A 21,897-nucleotide genomic window follows, 5' to 3' on the forward strand; every position below is an offset into this window, starting at 1 on the left:
ATCGACCTGGTACAAAAAACGGTAAAGCTGATGCCCTTTCTCGGATGGGAGTGGAAGAACATTTGATCAACCCTAAACCTGTACCAATCATTCCCGAACAAAGAATTCTGGGTGTAATCGCCACAGAATCCATAGAGGAAGTTAAGGATAAAGCCAGGCAACTTGTAACTCCAGCAGACATACAGAATTGGCATCTGCAGGGAAAGGACTTTGCAGTAAAGGACAACTTATTGTATTTCCAAGAACGATTATACCTACACAGCACAGATTTACAGAAAAAAGTAATCTCTTGTTATCACGATTCTTTAATGGAAGGACATCCCGGTATGGCCAAGACCTCAGAAAAGATCAAGCGCTACTTCTGGTGGCCGTCTTGGAAAAAAGATATCAGAGACTTTATAATGTCCTGTGGAGTATGCGCCCAAAACAAGAGTCAAAAGGAAAGACCAGCAGGCCTCTTACGCCCTATTGACATCCCACCTCGCCCTTGGCATACGCTTTCTATGGACTTCATCACCAATCTACCTCCATGCTCCGGATACAATACGTTTCTAGTAATCGTGGACTTATTCTCCAAGATGGCGCATTTCATTCCGCTCAAAGGCTTGCCAACAGCAGCAACTCTGGCCCGAGAATTTCTCGAAAACATCGTCCGACTGCACGGTTTTCCTTCGGTTCTAATTTCGGATCGAGGTAGTCAATTTATTTCTCATTTTTGGCGAAGTTGCTGTCGGTCGGCTCAAATTGATGTGAGACTATCGACCAGTCACCACCCTCAGACCGACGGACAAACCGAGAGGACCAATCAAACTCTGGAACAGTATTTACGCTGCATGCTGCAACAAACTGAAAAAACTTGGAAAGACATCCTTTGGATAGCCGAATATGCCTACAATAACTCTGTCCATTCGGGTACTGGGAAAACCCCGTTTTTTTTTTGTACGGCAGTCACCCTCGAACCTCGGAGTTGGATCCCCTCCAAGATCTTGAAACACCAGCAGTAGACTACCTGCATTCTACAATCACCCAAGCCTTTAAGGAAGCTGTTTCTCACCTTCAAAGGGCTAAAGAACAATACAAGAAAGGAGCAGATCAACATCGGAAGGAAGCCCCTCACTATCAAGTAGGGGATCAAGTCTGGTTATCCATCAAATATCTACCTCTAAAAGGGCCACGCACATTCAACCCAAGATACCTTGGTCCCTATTCCATCACTACCATAGTAAACCCAGTAGCGGTCAAGTTGGACTTGCCCCCGCACATGAAGATACATCCGGTCTTCCACGTCTCTCTATTAAAACCCGTGCAACCTCAAACCCGACTAACCAAATCTCCAAAACCTATCCTAGTTGATGGAGAACTCGAGTTTGAAGTCAAAAGCATTCTGGACTCCAAGATCTCCAAATCTAAACTATTCTACCTAATTGACTGGAAAGGCTACGGCCACCAAGAGAGATCCTGGGAACCTGCTGAATATGTCCACGCTCCTCGCCTAATCAAAAGATTTCACCGAACATTTCCTGACAAGCCAAAACCCCCGGAGAAGCCCGGTTTGGGAGGGGCCTTGAGGGGGGGGGGTACTGTCATGATCTCTGCTTCCAAAAGCTCAGGCTTTTCCCAACTCCCTTGGAAGCAGATCCATAACCCAGGTTCCGAGTGCCAACCAGTCCCAATTGGGACCTTTTGGACCCAGTCCTGGCGCCAGTGGCACCAGGCTCATAAATATGCCCAGTCCCAGCGCAGGAAGCGCCGGGCTCATAATGCTTGGGTGGACTTACCTGCAGCAGACCATGCTGCTTACTTGCCTGCCAGTTGAGTCTCTGATCCTCTTCTGTTTGGAACTACTTTTCCTGTTGGGTGGGGCAGGAGCCACTCCCTAGATTCAGAACACTGGAACTCTTCTGGAAAGCAGGAACTCTTTTCTTACCTAGGCGTGGCTGTGGAAGGAGACATCTAAGCACTACAGGAGGCTATTTAAACCACACCCGATGGATGAATCTTGCTTTGCGTTATTCTGCATCCTCAGCAGCAGAACGCTCATCGTGTCTTCTGCATCTGATCCTGGGCCTAAGGAAAAAGGCTTACCATTCTGAATCCAGTCTTCAGCAACACCTATAAAGACAAGAAAGAACAGGTTAGCATTACGGTCTTCAGTGACAGCTCTTCACTTACCTGGTCCATCGGCTGTCACCAAAGCCTCGCGCTGCATTCCGGCATCTGAAAGACAAAGGCTTACCTACTCTTCGTGCGCTCCGGAGGTCTTCACAATGCATTCCGGCATCTGAAAGACAAAAGCTTACCAACTCTTCGCACGCTCCGGAGGCCTTCGGCGCTGCATCCCGCATCTGAAAGACAAAACAAGGTGCGTTTAAAGACATTGGGGAACTTTAATACTCACGTGCCATTACTCCTTTCCACATCTAACCCAGTGGGTATTCCGGCACCCTGCAGCCGCCCGAACTTGTACATGCAAAATAAAAAGACAGTTAGAGCGCATCGTGAAGCAGGCAACAAGCGCTTACTTACGTGCTTCCAGGCGCTTCTATTCATCACACGGGCTCCATCTTCAACTCACTTCAGCCCGCCATCCGCCATCACCGGAACCCTGCAAAACAAGACACATCATTACTAAAGACTTTAAAGACATTAGAATTACTCGAAACTTACCGTTCGTGCAGTAAACGACGGACAGCAGTTCTCTGAAGTCAAGAGGCCTGCTCCCCTTATCCAGTGAAGAAACTGGTTACAGCACCCTGCCTCGAGGCAGATGGAGAGCACGGCGTTCACTTACCTAAGGTGAGATCGTTAACCTTTGGGGTTCTACAGGAGAAGAGAAAGGGAAGAAGAGAGAGACATTCAATAACCCAGTTCATTAATCCCACATTGTCTATCTGCAGACATCTTACCCTTCGAGCCAGACATACAGTGCACAGAGGTCCAGCCCAAAGAGCCAGCCGTGTGTTACACATCACCTTTGAAGATACGGTATACGCCCAGTCAAGACCGGCGCCTCTACGGGAATCAGGTGAGCGTTACACTATTGCCCAGACCCCGCCCGTAGCTCAAGCCCTCCCACAGCCACAGACCGCGCACGTAACACTTCCTATTAGCCAACCAGGCCTACAACAGACACTCCCTGTTCCCATTGTCCCATCCGCACCTCCCGCCTCAGACACAGACTCAGTACCGTCCGTTCCTCCCGGGATTGAAGTTGAAACCACGGGGGCAAGAGGCGGGACTGACCAACGGGGGTGCACGAGGGTAACCCGCAGCGCAATCAGCAAAGAAAGGAAGGTGGAATTGCAGCAACAGGCAGAGATGTATATAGACGGAATGATGGGACGGCAGCAGTGGCTTCGATATATGACTTCCGTAGAAGCAATGAAAGACAGGTAGTGTTGGAATGCATGGGTGAATATTTGGTGGAGAAATGGAAACAGCTAATTGGGAAATTACCACCGCAGCGATTGTTAGATTTGAATGCATTAGCACGCTGTAGCGAGAGGGATGAAGAAGTGAGAGAACATGTATATAGACTTTTTGAGCTTAGAGATGAATTAGATAATGATTATGTCGAAACGTTTACTGCACCTGTCAAAGTGTTTACTACACCTGCATACAGGAGTAGGGATATCGGGAGACCTGGGAAGGGGGAAAAGGGGTCGCATAATGAACGGCAGCAATTACCATCGACGGGGCAGAAGGAGATGGTGAACGAATTATCGTCAGACTTGAAAGAATGTCTAATTAGAACACAGGTACTATTGCAGCAAGTAACAGGACATAATAAAGGGCGAGGGAATGCACAAGGAAGGAGTAATTCGAATATGGATGGGGGAACAGTGGGACCGAATCAGTGTGCATACTGTAAAGAGGAAGGACATTGGCGAGCGCAATGTCTGCATCTTCAGAATAGAAATGGGTCTGGTCAGAGGAGACAGCATAGAGGACACCCAGGAGCAAATGGACCAAATAGGAATAGTATGCAGCAGCATCATAATAACGGAGGTAATCAAAACCAAGGCAAAAACCAGAATGCCCCAAACCAGAGTCAGGGACAGCAAAATCAACAATATGGAAATCAGAGTGGGGGAAATAAAGGGAAGAGTGGAAATGTTTTCGATACACAGCAAAACACGTATTACAGTAATAGTAATGATTACACATCGGACAATGTGTTATTTCCCCAATAGGACAGCCCAGGACAGGGGTCGGAACCAGTGTCTATTCCCGTGAATCAGAAAGGACCCTATGTAGAAATGAGAGTCGGGAATGAGGAGAACCGCTTTCTTGTAGATACAGGAGCACAGAAGTGTTCAATAGACCATCACTTGGTTCTGTATATACCACTGTCAGGGCAAAATAATATTTCCGTAGGGTTCGCAGGTACACCAGTCATAAACCCAGTGTCCAAACCAGTCCCAGTTACCATAGGACCATTTACTGAACATTGTCCTTTCCTTCTAATAGAAAATTGTGGAGAAAATGTGTTGGGATTAAACTTGTTGAAAAAACGTTCTGTTCTGTTATACATTGTACGGCAGACGGAGTGTTCCTAACGATATGGCCACACAATGCCCTTGTGTCAGAATTCATGTCTGAAGCGTTACCAGGGGAACTAAGTAAAGAACCAACCTGTATATGGGCAATGCATGACAACGATGTGGGATGTTTAAAGATAGAGCCAGTAAAGATTATTTTGAAAGAAGGTGTTACCCTACCGCGAATACCCCAATACAAAATTTCGGTTGAAGGTGAGAAAGGATTGAAGACTATTGTTACAGATTTGGTGAAATTAGGGGTAATCGAGGAAATCACAGGCAGTACATGCAACAGCCCGATTCTTCTGGTTTATAAAAAAGGAGGTAATGAGGTACCATACCGTTTCATAATTGATCTACGCGCATTGAATAAAGTAGTAGATACGCAATTTCCTCTAGTGCCAGACGTCACTACAATATTGACAATACCTGTTTCAGCGGAATATTTTAGTGTAGTAGATTTGAAAAACGCATTCTTTAGTATTCCAGTGGAAAGGACTGTAGATATTTGTTCGCGTTCACATTAGGAGGACGATCATTTACATTTACGCGGATTCCGCAAGGTTACACGGAAAGTCCAAGTATTTACAGTAGAGCATTAAAAGAACAGCTAGACATGCTGGAATTACCCGTGGGTTGTGTACTTTTGCAATACATAGATGATCTATTGCTAGCTACAGACACAGAGGAGATTTGTAAAGAAAGCACTGTATTACTACTGTCACACCTAGCGGCACATGGCCATAAAGCTAGTTTGAAGAAATTTCAGTATAATCGAAAGGAGGTGGCTTATTTGGGCTACCTACTTTCGAAAGGAGGGAGAAGACTAACGCCAGAACGCATAGAAAGTATTTCTTGTATGCCTATTTCAAAGACACAAAAAGGAGTCAGAGCCATAATAGGCATGGCTTCATATTGCCGACAATGGATTGGTAATTTTGCGTTAATTGTGAAACCATTAGTGAATTTAACTAGAAAGGATGCGGTTATGCCTTTGCACTGGGATGAGGAATCTCAGAAAGCATTTGATGGATTGAAAACTGCATTATGCTCGGCTCCAGTTTTGGGTACGCCGAACTATGAGAAAGTTTTTAGACTATTTGTGTGTGAAAGTGAAGGATGTGCATTGGCAGTTTTGACACAGGAACAAGGTGGAAGAAATAGGCCGTGCAGCTATTTTTCTTCTGCGCTGGACCCTGTAGCGCGTGCACTACCACGATGTTTGCGATCTGTCGCGGCGGCTGCTGCGTCAGTGAAACAAACGGAAGGGATGGTATTGGGGCACACTTTAATTCTGATGGTGCCATATGCCATAGACGTTCTATTAAATAGGACACAGACGCAACACCTCACCTCTGCTAGATTGACAAGATATGAAATTATCTTGTTCGCACCCCATATCCAAATTATGAGGTGTAGCGCTTTGAATCCTGCAGAATTAATGCCACTAACCATAAAAGAAATTGGGAAGAATGAATCACCCCCCTCCCCCACGATTGCTTAATGGTCACTGAGGAAGAAACCAAGGGAAGAGTTGATCTAAGTGATATTCCACAGAAAGAGCCAGATGGAGAGTTATTTTGTGACGGCTCAAGTTTTAAATTACCAGATGGCAGGACAACTGCCGCATACGCTATCACTACCCTAGAGAGTGTTGTAGAAAGTAAAAGAATCCCCTATAATTCAGCACAAGCCGCGGAAATAATAGCATTTACCAGAGCCTGTGAGATTTCTGAAAATTTGAATGTGAATATATATACTGATAGTCAGTATGCTTTTGGAGTGGTTCATAATTCTGGTCGACTCTGGGCTGAGAGAGGGTTTCTGACATCACATGGCACCAGAATTCAACATGGCCCTTTGATTGTACGATTGCTGTCTGCACTCAAGTTTCCAAAGCGCCTAGCAATAGTGAAATGCGAGGCACATAAAAAAGTAACATGCAAAGTAGGAGAGGGAAACGTATTTGCAGACAGAATTGCGAAACAAACTGCCACTGATTTGAAAACCAAGATGATGACGGTTCAGACAGAGGAAGTACACTGTATGATAGAAGATGGAGTTGCGACTGTCAAAGAAATGCAGGCCGAGGCTACGGCCGATGAAATACAGGGATGGGCAGAGGGAGCTGCTGAGTTGCATCTGGAGGGTTGTTGGGTGGACAAGGGAACTAGAAACTGGATGTTGCCAAATTCGTATGTGACTGCAATGGTCACAATGGCCCACAGCCCTACGCACATCTGTGCGAAGAAAATAATACAGCACCTTTCTACAGTTTGGCAGAATGTAAACATAAAAAAGAATGCAGAGAGGTTGGTGCAGAACTGTATCACGTGTTTGCAACACAATGTAGGAAGGGAACCGTGACTCCAACAGGCAGTTTTGGCCCACCCTCCATGCCATTTGAGGTAATTAATTTTGATTTCATAGAGATGGAGAGGTGCCAAAACTTGAAATACGTCTTGGTGGTGATCTGTGCATTCAGTAAGTAGGTGGAGGCATATCCTTTGAAAGACTGCACAGCAATGAGTACGGCAAAAGTAATGTTGAAGGAGTACTTTTCCAGATTTGGCTTGCCCCGAGTCCTATGGTCTGATAATGGACCGCATTTTGTGGGTGCAGTGGTATTACAGATATGTGCTGGTCTCCAGATTGATAAGAGATTCCATAGTTCAAGGCATCCGAGTTCTGCCGGTCTTGTGGAGAGGCACAACGGGATTCTTAAATCAAAGATTAGCAAGATTTGTGTGGGAAGCAAGTTGAGTTGGGTGGATGCATTACCAATAACACTATTATGCATGCGTACGTCTGTACAGGCTAAAACGGGGCTCTCCCTGTACAAAACCGTAATGGGGAGGCCGGAAAATGTTTGGTGCGCACCTCAGCCAAAACGACTTAGTGAGATAGAACATCCTGTGCTTAGTATTTATTGTGGCCTTTTAATGCAGAAATTGCGTTTGATTCATCAGCAGGTGCAGGAGGCATTACCAGTGAAATACACCGGTCCGGGGCATGCGCTGGAGCCAGGAGACTGGGTGCTGCTAAAGAACTTTGAAAGAAAGTCATCATTAGCACCCAGGTGGCGCGGGCCCCATCAAGTACTTTTGGCAATGCAGACGGCAATACGGGTGGATGGAAGGAAGTCGTGGATCCATGCCACCCATGCCAAGAAGATTCCAACTGCACTGAAAGACTTGCCTGACACTGATGACCGGAAAGAGACAGCGGTCCCAGAAACGACAGAAACTGTTGCCAGTAAGCAACCACCTAATCTGCCAAAACGAGAAATGAAACTCGAAACAAAGCCTGAGACGATTGCCAAAGAGGGGAAGGGCAAAGAGTGCAGAATCGACATCACTGCTGACCGACGCAAAATCTGCCTTGGAGATACCAGCAAAACCAAATCGTGTACCCCTTTGGCGCCCACCAGCACTTGCCAGCACACCAAAAAACGGATCTGCATCATTGGTGCAACGCACACCAGCACCTGCAGTAGCGCCACAGGCTGACTTCAAGCCTGAATCTGGAAGTGCACCGGCACTGTTCACGGATCATACGATACCAGGAGCAAGGCGATACAACCTGCGGCCTCGGAAGACAAAGTGATCCGCATTTCTTTTTGGTGTTTATGTTAACCTCTGGTTCAGCTCATGGACGGAGAAGGAACCAGAGGTGTAGAGGAGAGAAGCGTGAGAATTGTGCAAGTCGGACAATTCAAGACTCGCGCTCCTCAGTGCGATCATAAAAAGTATATGTGTCCTGAACCAGAATGGACAAACTGGGCGCACATGGTACTATGGTAAGTGAGATAATCGATTAACATTACATGTGTCCGGAACCAGAGCAGACAAACTGGGCGCACATGATACTAAGGCGATAAGATAACTGATCAAAGGTCCTCTGAGCAACATAAGAAGGGACAAGTGATCTCGCCTAAAAACGAATAATCGAATCCAGGCTAAAAAGGACAGGCAGAACTGAACTGTGACAATTCCATTGAACTTATTAACATCAGAGCAAGCGCGACGAAGAGAGATATCCACAACAAACTGTGATAGAAAAAAGGAGAAGGACAACGAGAAACATGCCGGGACCGGTTCCAGCCTCCTCCTGCACCACCACCGCTGAGAATGAGTGAGTTATAAAGACTATAAGCTTAAGAAAAACGCATTGTAAAACAAATTGTATGCTGGTACTAACGATAATAATGTGCTTTATGAGTGTGGTAGCACCAATATCGACAGCCCTAATATTATGGTGGGTAGAAACAATACACCCATTAGAAATGTTTTTACCAATAAGTAATATATCCACTACTGAAAGCCCGGTTCAGGTGATCACTTATACCCTACGCCCAATGGAAGAAAAACACAGGGAAGGTTTTGGAAATAACACCTTACTGCTGATAATGAACATGACACATGCAATCCTGAAGAAAACAAACTGCTGGGTATGTGCTCATTTACCACAGTATGCCGGGAAAGGAATAGGGTGGTATGTGCAGCCATTACAATTAAGTTCTGCATGTAGTGCATCTTTAGGTGCGATGTTCTATGGGAAATGGAATGAGAGTAATACGGGTCAATTAGACAGAACCAACATGAATGAGTTTGAGGAGATAATAATGAAGCCTGTGGGTTGTTCCATTTTCCATAAAGCACAAGTAATAGCCCCAGAGCCCACGAGGAAAAGTACACGAAAGATAACACGACAAAATAGACGAGATAGATTGTCCCCACCAGAAAAAACATCTGTAATGACGTTTCATGTAAGAACAGAAGGTGACAAAGATGCAATTCCCCCATATTACACGGTGAATTATAGACCAAGAACTGTCCCTTTTTGTCTAAAAAAGAAAGGCTCTTTTTCAGTCGGAACATATACTGGTTGTATGAATACAGTGGTACTAAAATGGGAAATAGAACCAGTATACGTAGGTGATCCAGTTTATTTTATATGTGGAGAGAAAGCATACCCTTGGTTGCCCAGAAACTGGGGAGGTATATGTTACCTAGGGCTACTGTTCCCAGGAGTATTTCTCTTAGAAACAGCAGCCATGGCCATATTATCCAGAACTAGAGTCAAAAGGACTGACGAAGGTGTTTTAATAGCAACTGATGTAGCAAAATCATTCATTCCATTCTTAGGGCAAATAGTGAACTCCTATAATATTAGGCAACTGTCCAGAATCCTAAAGAATACAATAAACACAATAACAGATATATTATTTAACATGACGTTGGAAGAAAGAGGAATCAGGTTAATGACGCTGCAAAATAGAATGGCTCTCGATGTGATCCTGGTTGATCGTGGGGGAATTTGCAAAATAGTGGGATCAGCATGTTGTGTTTATGTCGATGACTATTCCCCCACGATCTTTGAAGCAATAAAGAAAATGCACGTTCTAAGCTCTGAACTCCCTACTGGAGAAGGGAGCTGGGGAATAGGATCTTGGTTTTGGGGAATACTACGATCTTGGGGATGGAAGTTGATCTCAATATTAGTAGTGGTGTTCGGAATATTCCTAACGTGCTGTTGTTGTATACATTGTTTACCCATAGTTTGCGCTGAGGTAACTGAGGGATGTACGGAAGGATGCATGCATGCATATGATCACAAAGAAAAAACAACCTCATGATCAAATTAGCCCAGACCCAAATGAGATGAGAGCAGTAAAAGAGTTGATGGCAATAGATATTTATGAAGACAATGATGTCCACGATAGCTTGCAAGACTCAGACATAAGTACTTCAGATTCATCATCACTAGAGGAGGTTTCAATAAATAGATGAGACGTTTGGCATACGGCCAAAGGAGGGTTTGTCAGTCTAGAAATACGGATACCTCTACTTTGAAAACGCAAACGCATTTTGGTGGCCGTGGGCCAACCGTCTCATGCACGATATGACAAAATATAGGTTTTCGAGTTTGCCAATGAACGGCCATTTTGATGTAACAAGAATGGCCATTTTGTTTTCTAACCATTGCTCATTGCTTTCTGTTCCTATTGCTTCGCAGTATATTTTCCGCTTACACTGCTCGACTGTGAAACATTGTTGTCTGTATATGAAAAGGACAAGGCCGCAGGGCCGTGAGGATAACAAGAGTTCGCTGAAACACAAACGTAGGCAGCGCCAGGAAGAATGCCCGGCTCCCTCCCGAATGTAGCCTTGAAGCAGAGCTGCAGGGCATTTAATCATTTCACAGCTGCCAGCCAGTATCGTTATATGGTAGAATATGTTAGAATAATACCGCAAAAGGCTTGAATTATGCTTTTCTTATGGCCACCCTTTTGCTGAGCCCGCTAGAGCATGTCGGCTCCCAGGACGCGAATAGCACCTGATAGACAGCAATGTCCGGAATGCAACTCCCCCCGTATGTTGTTCGCTTCCAAGAACAGAAGCGCAGTGTTCTATTCAATAACCGAAAGATACCTTCGCACTCACAAATTGCAAATTGTTACTAGAATAGATGTTTGAAGTTGTCATAGTGGTCGGAGATGTCCATCATCACACCAAGTTCAAAGAAACCCAATAGAGGGGGATGTTAAACATGTCATAGCTGATTGTTTGATATGCGTTTTGTATATATGTAACTGATTTGCGTAATTCACTCTCTTGCGTCCCTCGAGGTCTAGAGATACACGTAGCGGGGCGTGAGACCGAGTTGGCCAACTGAGACTTTTGCTTTGCAATAAAACCCTAGCTTTGGGAATACAACCTTGTGTCTGGCGTCTCTGTCGTGTGTGGTGACTCGCCTTATTTCCATAGACGTCAGGGTCCCCTAGGGGCCCCTTTCAGATGAAGTGTCTAATCTGGCATTCATTGGACTCCAAGGAAAAGCACACGCATGTAAATAACGAGACTTAAGGAGAGGAGAGGCATGGCCCTCACTGGAATAAGGATTCAAAGCATCTTACTGGGTATGTATACGGCAGCAGAGGAGCAGCCGTCTAGGTCAGCACATCATTGTTAATAATTGTTAGAGATAGAAATAGGGCGACAAATACTACAGGGGAACCCTTTGGGAGGTAACTAAGAAGTCAACAGGAACCAAGCTTATAGAGTTTTCTCAAGAGTCAAAAAAAGGGATCAGACTTTCTTTCAACATCCCTTGTCAAACCAGTTCTTTTAAAGACTAACTTGTAGGGTAAAGGTTGAACATGGTGTTATTTGTCAAGGAGGCCAAGTGAGATACTCCTTTCTGGATAGGAGACATACTTGCACGCATCCTTTAAGAAATGAACTAGAGAAGTGCTGACACCAACTATCCAAAACAAGAGTAGGTCAGTCTAGAAACTCATTTGTGGGCAGACAAATCGAGAAGGTACCCTCCAGGCCATTAGTGGATGGTTTTCAGGCCTCTGGTTGAGGAGATCTTGTTTATTACACTGTCCCATTCCCCTTTCCTCCAGGGTGTTGAAACTACAACACAGTCAATAAACCTCTTTGGCATGGATGCTTGGGTGGGGATGGTGGGGATGGTGGGGCACAGCGGGGAGTCTGTGGTGGCAGCTGCAGAATTATTCTCACAAGGGCCAGACCGAAAGAAAGACCTACAGGGTTGTTTTTACCTGAGTTTCCATGGGTTTGGAGGAGGTTTCATGAGGTTCCTTGAGATAGATGTTTCAAGACCATAAGGAGGTACCAAAAGCTTCTCAGAGAGAATCAAATTCTTAGCTAGGAGGTTTAAGATTAAATGTTAGTATTGCAGTCTCAGAGAATGTCTCTTCGACCAGACAAGAGTCCCACAGCAGAGTTTCCCAAATTCCTTTCTGAGCTTGAGTATGGGGTGACAGTTGAGGCATTAAGGATGGGAACAAAGGTTGGATACCTTAGAAGTCAGCGCCCTCCTGTACGTCCCATCTTTGGACAGATTGTTAGCGCCATAAGGGAATTTGGGGGGGGGGGGGCGAGAAATAACACATTTTGGTGACCTAATGTGAGTTTCATTTCTTATGCTACCCAGAGGCTTTTTCAAACTGCAGCATCCACGGTCTCCTTCTTGTTACCTTACATTGTGGGAGGCGCCGTAGCCTCTTGGTTGATCTTGTTGTGTCCCCAGGAGTCCACTACTAGGCAATTGCAGGCTGTTCAAAATCGAATTTAAGAAGAATTTGGACTACTGACGGGTTACACAGGGTGTTGATGGGGAACTATTAGTGTTAATAATATCATTCAATTGAAGTCTTTGGTCCTGGAGAGTGGTTGGCCTGTAGAGAAGAGGGCTTCCTTGTTCTACAGGGTTCAAAGAAAGGAGATGAGAGATGCACTGACAGTCATAGTTGATAGACCCATCTCTTACGTAGCTCTCATCAACTTGGTTATGCAGGTAGATTTTAGGTTGGCTGAGAGGAAGACAGAACATAGTAAGGTTTTAACCATCCACAAGGTTAAATCATGGCAGAAGGTGGATAGGTCTAGAGAATAATCAGAAGGGAAAGATATCAGATCTACTTGGGTAATTAAGCCACCTGAAGATTCTATGAGGATTAGTGGTATGCTTTTTTGGAGAAAAGAGAAAAGCACAGAAAGAATAAACTTTGGAACCTTTTGGGATTATGGTGACAATCTGTTAGAAAATGACCTTCCTTCCCACAGTATAGATAATCAGCACCCATTAAGACTCAACAAGTGGGCAGAACTCTTCAGGCAGCCATTCCACAAATCACCTTGGCTGTATCCTTCTTTGTGGTGGGAAGTTTAAGTGAGTGGACCAGTGATGCTAAACTCTGGTGCTACAGGGAATTTATTGCACAGGCGGGGGGCTAAGGGAGGGGAGTAGGGTTTATATTTACCGAAAGGGCTTCCCAAACAAGTTAGAGTAATTGATGGGACTCAACTCTCCTCAGGGCCTACAAGACACCATCTTTACAAATGGAATGTTAGGTGGTGTAACAGTTACATGTGATTCTAGGGAATCCCCTGGTTCACCTTGCATAAACCGAATATAGCTTGGAAAAGAAGTGCCATTGATTTCAGGCTGCATTCTTCAGGCATAGTTCCTTGGGCAAGAAGCCATCAAAAGATTGAGAACTCCAGACTAGTAAAAGGAATTGGCCTTGTAAATGGTGTGGGGGATATAATAAACTTATTTGGCAAGAGAGGCCGGGCAGTTGCAGTCAAACGGATCTTATGTCCGAAAAAGTTACTTGAAAGCTGGCGCACTAATTCGCGGTTTTCCACAGAAGGAACATTTAAAGGAGTAGCTGAGTGCTATGCCTTGTGCATAACTCAGGTTGCACATGCTAACCCTGTTTGCACTTGCGTCCCCAAACCGCCACAGCCCCCAATCACCGGGAGGCTTCCCACGGCCAGACCGACAAACCCTTAATTTTTGCATTCTACCTCATCACTGTCTCTTCTGGTTCTGACCTCCACTACTGTCAGCCACTCTCTTTTACCCATCCGCCTCAAACAGACTAACAGTATTGATACGATCTGTATCGCAATTGGCCACACGCACCTGAACCCTTTCTGAAGCCGGCATTATGTTGAAATCGCCCAGCTTTACCCGGTTTACAACCGGCTGCACGTCGGATGTAGCCTCTGCACCATGAAGCGTGGCTCTACTAGTCTGTGCACACCTTTCCTCACAACCTAGCTAAAGTGTCTAAACCTTATCTACTCCCTGCACATGTACCAACCACCTCTACTGAGCTGTTAAATGCTCTCACCATATTCTATTACACAATCTGACTTAACACAGGGAATAGCCTCCCCAGTCTTTATATCGGCTCTTACCATGTCATAAGTATGTAACCTGTATATCTACACCGACATATCCTATTTATGCAACCTGATGTATCTCCCCATAACCTCAGGAATAGCTTACCAGTCTGTATATATGCTCTTACCATGTCCCACTTATACAACCTAAAGTAGCTCCCTGTAACTTGAGGAGTAACTGTATATCTACACCTACCAGTTCTTATGTATGCAACCTGATGTATCTCCCCGTAATTTGAGGAGTAGCTTTCCCAGTCTGTACAACTATATCTACCATGTCCTATTTATGCAACCTGATGTAGCTCCCCGTAACTTGAGGAGTAGATTTCGGGGCCTCATCACGGGTCTGGCGGTAACCCTTAAATTTGGTGGTAGCTCTATTACCGCCGCATTTAAGGGTCCACCAGATCATGGCCTTGGCGGATTTCCCCCCAGCTCTGAGCTGGCGGGAAATCCGCTGCAAACTTGCCAATTTTCAGCGCTATTACCGCCGGCAGGAAATCTGCCGGCGATAATAGCGCGTATTTTCCCCATTCGGCCCAATGGGGAATGAGGAATTCCCGAATGGGCCCAATGGAGAATGGGCACTAACCGTTCCACCAAACCCGTGATCCGGTGCTAATAGCACCGGGGTGCTTGGCGGAGGGCTAATAGTGCCGGCGTTACCGCCCAACTCGTGATGAGGCCCGTCTGTATAACTATACCTACCATGTCTTATGTATGCAACCTGATGTAGCTCCCCGTAACAAGAGGAGTCTCTTTTCCAGTCTGTATATCTGCACCCACCATGTACCATGTATGTACTTTCTGTAACTAGCGCCTAGATACTTCAGGGTTTTGTGCGCTGAAATAAATGCTAAATAAATAAATAAGGAAATTATAGTCAGAGTTCATCCATCACTTGCCCTTTTCAGCAGCCTCTTTGCTGTTATCGGTTTCCAAGAAGGATGTTTCCATGAAAACATGCATGGACCACAGGGAACTAAGACAGTAAAAATAAATTTAAAAACAATATTCATTGCCAGACATCTCCATCGCTGGATCATATCCAAGGAGCCACCATTTTAACTAAATTGGATCTCTGAAGGGCCTACCATTTGGTGCTAGTAGCAGAAGGAGGCAAGTGCAAAACTGAAGTCAGGGCCAAGGTTATGTCCTTTAGCCACTTTGCATTACTTCTTTAGTGAGGTAATCCACATGTTCCTGGATGTGTTTGTAGTTGTGCACTTAGAGGACATCTTCATCTTCTCTCATCGCTTGATCTTCTTGTGTGCTTGTGATCACCATAGTCATGCCACCCTGGTGCTACAGATGCTTAGGGGGATAATCATCTGTATGCCAAGAAGAGCCAACTTCATAATGAATGGTCACATTTCTGGATTGTATCCTTTCACCACACAGTCTAGAAATGGATACAAAAATCAGTAACCAGCTCCAGAATTGTCAGCCACATCCTGCATCAAAGCAGAACAAAAGGTTCTCAAACAATTATGGCAAGTTCGTCCAAGAATTTTTCAAATTGGTCAACACCTACCATGTCACCACCTAGCCAATAGATAAAGGAGTGATAGTCATGTAGATTTGAGGCAGAGAAGTCTTTCCAATAAAGAAAAAATAGATTCCTTTTGGCACCAATTCTACATAATCTGACGACATCCAACCATTCATTGTGGGTACTTTCACAGTGTAGTCAAGAAATCACGCAGTTAAACAGTGTAGCTTTTCCCCCTAGAATATTTGTCAGCTGCAGAGACTTATTACACCATTACGAATCAAGAACTTCTGGCAACAAAAAAATCTGCAATTCTTGAATAGAGTTATTGATGTGAGAAAGACAGCCATCGACTTGACAAGCCACTGAATCATGTTATTCCTAGACAGCAAATGTGGAAGAAAGCTTGAAGTATCCTGTACCTTTAATTCCTTTAAAACAGTCTTGTACAGAGTTGCCAACAAGAGAGCCGGCAAAAAAGGTTTCTTAAATGCTAAATTGGGCCTCGCTAGATCCAGTTGAAGAGGAATTTTAAAAGAAGATCTCACCATGTGCCCTTCTATTATTTTGGACTTCTTTTGTTGGAAATTTGTGACTACGGTTTATTATCTGGTACCAGGACGTAATCCAAAATGCCCGTCTGGTAACCTTGGTACTAATTGGCTATTAAAAAAGCAAATAGGGAACTCAGAACTCATTTGGGAGGTAACAGACAAAGGCTATCTCTATGCAAAAATTACACAGTTTCAAAAGGGAAAGCGCTCTTATTAGTCAAATTGTATTTTCTCTAGTCTGAATGCATTGCAAGAACTTTTTCAAGATCTTAATGAACCTCTGTCCCATGAAGCACTCTTGCAGCTTCACAGACCTCATTTGAAGATGTACCTTGTTACTTTCAGGATAACATAATGACAAATCAGACAGGCGACTACCATCGTACCTAGGGAGGATCCTCCCGCACTGTGTCTGCTATAGCAGATGGCCATGGTTCAGATGTAATGTTTTAATCTTTTTCCTCCATTTCACGAGGGATTTTTTACTGGAAGTCATGGCCAAGCATCAGCCCACTGTCCAGCGAGCATCATAAAAGAGGCAGGATCTCTGGTAGTCACCGATTTCTGGAAGATCGTTAATATCTCTTTTGAGCTTGGAATGGTTACTGACAGTATTCAACATGCTGAGGTGACACCATTACAGAAGAAAGTTACTGAACGCCAGAGATCCAGCTAACTACCGCCCCATTTCTTTACTCCCCTACCCAGGAAATGTATTGGCGGCTATAACTACATCACTGTTACAGACATTCATGGAGGAGTCAAGTTTATTGGAAATCTTTAGGCTGGTTTACGACCAGTATGAAATGTAACATTTGGGAGGACTGCTGCCATGGAAAACCTTAGGTGGGTGTTGGTGTCCAGACGCTTATTTTGTTAGATCAGTCCATGGCATTCAACACTGTGGACCACCACAATCTCTTGGAGTGCCTATACAGGTTCAGTATCAGACAACAGCTTAGCCTGAATTAGATCCTTCCTCAGAGCTCAATCGATCATTCTACCTCCTTTTTACTCCTATTACCTGCGGGGGTCCACAGGGCTCTTCACAGAGTCCATTGCAACTTGACCTTTCTATGACACCCCTAGCAGACATGGTTGGTTACTCTTTTTTTTAAGCAGACGATACTCTGGTCTTATTGCATCTATGAAATTCTGCTGCAGTTGATAGTTTTAGATGGTGTATGAAAAGGGTTAATGATTAGATGAATACTAATCAACTTAAATTCGACCCTCAAGACTGAAATCGTACTCTGCGGTAATCCTTCTCAGAAAGTACCGATAAATCTATCACTGAAGAGTAGCATTGTGAACCGGCCCTTGATGCAGGTTGATTTCTGGAGCATTGGCCTTCGAATTTGGGAACCTATCCAATTCCATCACAAACTGTTAGGAATCTAGGAGTGAGGTTGGACTGATCTGTCTTTAGAGGCTCAGCTATGTTTGTTTCCCAGTTATGCTTCTTCCACCTTTGTACACTAAGGAGATTCTTGGATTACTTCACCTAGTCACACATTTAGTGAATGCATTCGTCTCTATTCGCTTGGACTTTGGCAATGCAGTTTATCTGGGATTCCCGAAAGCCTCAGTTCATAAACAAAATTATTCGGGATGCCTCAGCAAAGATACTGTTACATCCGTGCTATAGAGCAAACCTTACCAGCTCTGCTCGTGCTGCGTTTGCTTGGTGCAGAGTGCACAAAAGTTACTTTAAGCAGGTTACTGAATTCAAGCAATACAAATCTATTAGACCAGTAAGATCAGCCTCTCTTTGCCTGTAAGCAATCTCCAAAATTAGCTAAAAAGGGTGGTTGTTGCTTTTCAGTACACACCTCTAGGCTGAAATTATTTACCTGCAATCATCTACCTTCTTACCAATCATTTCAGTTCAGGTGGAAAATAAAGACACACTTACTCCACCATTTAATTCTTCCGGATTCTGTATTGTAGGTAAGTGGACTTGGATTGCTATTGTCCAGCTATGCGTTTGGTTCTATTTAACAGTGTATGTTGGTAGGTTTTTGATCTGTATCGTTGATTTGATTTCTTTTCAAAATGATTCCATGGTCTACAAATCACAATACCATACAGATACCAAGAATCAACTACAGGGGGGGGGGCTGCATTTACCTGTTGAGGGCCTTTAAATGGCTGTCTTGAAAGAGAGCGAGCCATGATTCAGTGCTCTGTGGGCAATCTGGCTTTCCAAAGAACATAAAATTGAGCCCATGTGTATGTGTAGATATGCTAAACTTGAAGAAGACCTGCAAAGTCTGTACTTGCTCAGGGTCGCAGAGAGATAAACCTGCAAGGTTGTTAGTCCTGCTACCCATTTCACATCAACAATGCCCTACTATCTCTAGACTTTATTGTGGACCTGCCCAAGGACAAGAGATGCTCAACAATTTTGATTGTAATGCACCCGTTAGCCAAAGTTGACCATTTTGTTCCTATGAAGAGAGCAGTAGCGGCAACGTGTCTGGCACACAATTGTCTGCAGTGTTATCAGTCTACCAAGCTGTCCAGCTCAGATTACTTCTGATAGGGGGTCCCAATTTCTGTTGAAATTTTGGCAGGCCTTTTCGTAAGGAATTGGATGTGGAAGTGTGACTCTCAGGCTACCATTCCCAAACCAGTGCTAGCCACAGCTGGTCAATCAAGATTTGGAGAAATATGTGTAGTGTTGCCTCAAGACTGAGTCGAGCTGGGTGAATTTTTTTTTTGTCAGTGGAGGTCTGTTTCAACTTCTCCACAAAGGAATCTACAGATATGTCTGCTCTCCTTTGTAATTCGGGGTATAATCCATATTTTTCATGGGAGGCTGGCTTTGAGGAATTAACTAGTTCCAATGTGGGGGTTAGGGCCAAGGTGATGGTAGAAACTTGTAAAAGTCAAGCTCAAGATAGAGAAAGTGGTCAATCCTGTAACTTGGAGTGAGGTTATCTTAAGGTTTAAGGGCTCATCCGGCCTTTCCTTCTCAATCTGCTGAAGCCGTGCCTAGATGGAACTCAGCTGGATGAGGCACCCAACCCCCAGTAATCTCTGAGGAATGGTCCAAAGAGAATGAAGCCAGAGCAATTATAGACTTCCAGGTAGGTTGGAGTACTTTATTGTTTGGAAAGGTTATGGCTCAGAAAAAAGATCTTGGAAGGAAGCCAGCGAGGGACACATTCCTGGTCTTATAGCTAGTCTACACAAGGCAAATCCATGCATGGCCAGAGAGAGGGCACTGTCAGGTCTTGTAGGGGGTTAGAGTTTTGCACACGAGAGATGAAGGGTGTGAGAAAAATGGTGTTTGGGTTTTGGTGTGGCTGTGTTTCGTCACCAATTTCCTTAACATGACATTTCTTTGCAGGAAACCAGACCTTCCCCCAAACTGTGGGAGGGTAGCACCTGCGTGTTTGGTGGCTGTCAGGTCCCACGTACACTCAGTTGTAGTTCACCGGGCAGGGAATGCTTCACTTATTCAAGACACTGACTGAGTTCCTGAATTGGTTGTATAGAGGATTGCACCTACAGGGGTTTGTTTAAAGAGGCGGTTCATTTAACTGAATGTTCATTAAAGATTTGCATCCCGGAAATTGATTTTGTCCCAAGACAATCTGGAGAGGGGGCTGTAGGAATTCGATTGGCTTGGATGGAGGCTCGGGCAATTTAGGATGCTGGACACATTCTAGAACTGCCTTTCATCCTTTCAGTCCAGGAATCCGATCCTGTTGCAAGCCCAATCCCACCAGAGATTCTTTTCAGGAGCCTGGTCAAAATGAATTTTGATCTGCGAGCTGTTAAATTAGAAGAATCAAGACAGATAGGGTTGGAGCCTACCAAACTAGTTAGCACTGTCTGATTTAAGAGGCTTACGTGTTTAGAACAATGTCTGAACGGAAGACCGTTTCATGGCATTGGGCCAGTCTCCTTCTTGCAGAAATCCTCGCCTTTTCTGCTCCCTCTGAGGTTTAATGCTAAAATGAGCACAGCGTTAGACCCACAGGTATTTTTGTCAGCGCACATGCAGAGATCAGATGCAAAATTGACTCGGCAGCTGTGTTTCCTTTCACCGACTGCTACCGAGTATAGGTTGGAGAACCACCCGCAAGGCTTTTAGGGATGCACCTAGGCTAAAATATCAGGCCGGTAGCTAACCCTTCAGAGTTCAGAGACTGTGGGTAAGGGACAAACCTACTTAAGTGAGGGCAGCTTCTTTGCACATTCTGGTGTAGCCTCAATGTTACAAGAAGTTAACTATCCTTCACGTGCTGTGAGAATGAGCCCTCTGCTGTCCCCATCACCCTTCCAATCAGTCACCTGACATGAAAGAACTAACACCCCATCACGATTTCAATTGCCTAAAAATGTATATGTAAAAATGCTGGTACTAACAATGAAACGGTTTATATTAGTAATTGCAGGGCCTTTGTTAACTGTGCTGCCACTGGGCAATGTTTATTGTCCGTCTTCTGTCTCCTATCCTGACACAGATCTGTAGGTCAGCCAGGTCAAGTGAACTTAACCCAAAGTTTCAGGGGGAGAGGGTGGGCTGAGTCAAATCTGCCCAATGGTCGTTGTGCTATTAGTTAGGGTTACACAGATGTGCACTGGGGGGTAGGGGTCCCCTGCACTTGTTCAACCTGTTTGATCGTGGAAGGACACTGCACTGAAAAAAATGGAACTTGTTCAACGTTCTTGTAAAGGGAATCACTATTCCCTACCATAGACTACACAGAGCTGGGGGGAAACAATTGGGCTCTAGTTGCCAATAGATCACTATGTGAGGAACATTAGGACAACGTCAAATGATTCCCGGAAACAAATTTAACAAGCATTATCAATACCAACAGTCTGGGATTTTGCATAGGCATGGGAAAGGCACTTGTCAGGCACAACCGTAGTGGTATTAACTGCCCATTGATGGTAGCAGTTGCAAAATGGTGCTAGTACCTGGGCATCTAATAGCAGTGCCTGGCACGTGCTGAATATTTATACACAAGCCAAAACAGTTGGCTTTGGCAATGCTGGTTTAATTTTAACAGGACTTCAGTGAAGGACACACATAGTGCTTAGAAATCAAGTGGCTGAAGCAGGCTTGGTAAGACATTTTATTACACCAGTGGCAGGTTTACACCTCCAATTAAGTCATTGGGTCTCATTACGAGTCAGCCGGTGCGGAAATAACAGTGGCGGTAAGCCCGCCACCACCGTTGTTTCCGGACCGGCTGATCTCGAGTTCTGCATGCAGGGGGTGTCACTCCTGCCAGGTCTGACCTGGCGGGTTTAACACCACCTGCCTGCAGGCAGACGTGGAATCACCGGCACCTTTACAGTATGGTGCCGGTGTTTCCACTTCCCCATTCCCATGCAGTCCTATGGAACTCCATGGGAATGGGGATTTACCGAATTCCGCCTCCGGAATTACCAGGTCACCGGGGTTGTAATGCCCCAGTGATTCCGGGAATCACGGAGGCGGAATGGTAATACGAGTCAGGCGGTAACCTGCCGGTTTTTCCTGCTCGGTTACCGCCGGACTCATAATGAGGCCTATTAAGTGTTAGAAGACTGCTTTGAAAAAACACTGGAAGCCCTTC

The sequence above is a fragment of the Ambystoma mexicanum genome, chromosome 1p, assembly GCF_040938575.1.
Source record: "Ambystoma mexicanum isolate Mex_15411 chromosome 1p, UKY_AmexF1_1, whole genome shotgun sequence".
In the NCBI taxonomy this organism is placed as follows: domain Eukaryota; kingdom Metazoa; phylum Chordata; class Amphibia; order Caudata; family Ambystomatidae; genus Ambystoma; species Ambystoma mexicanum.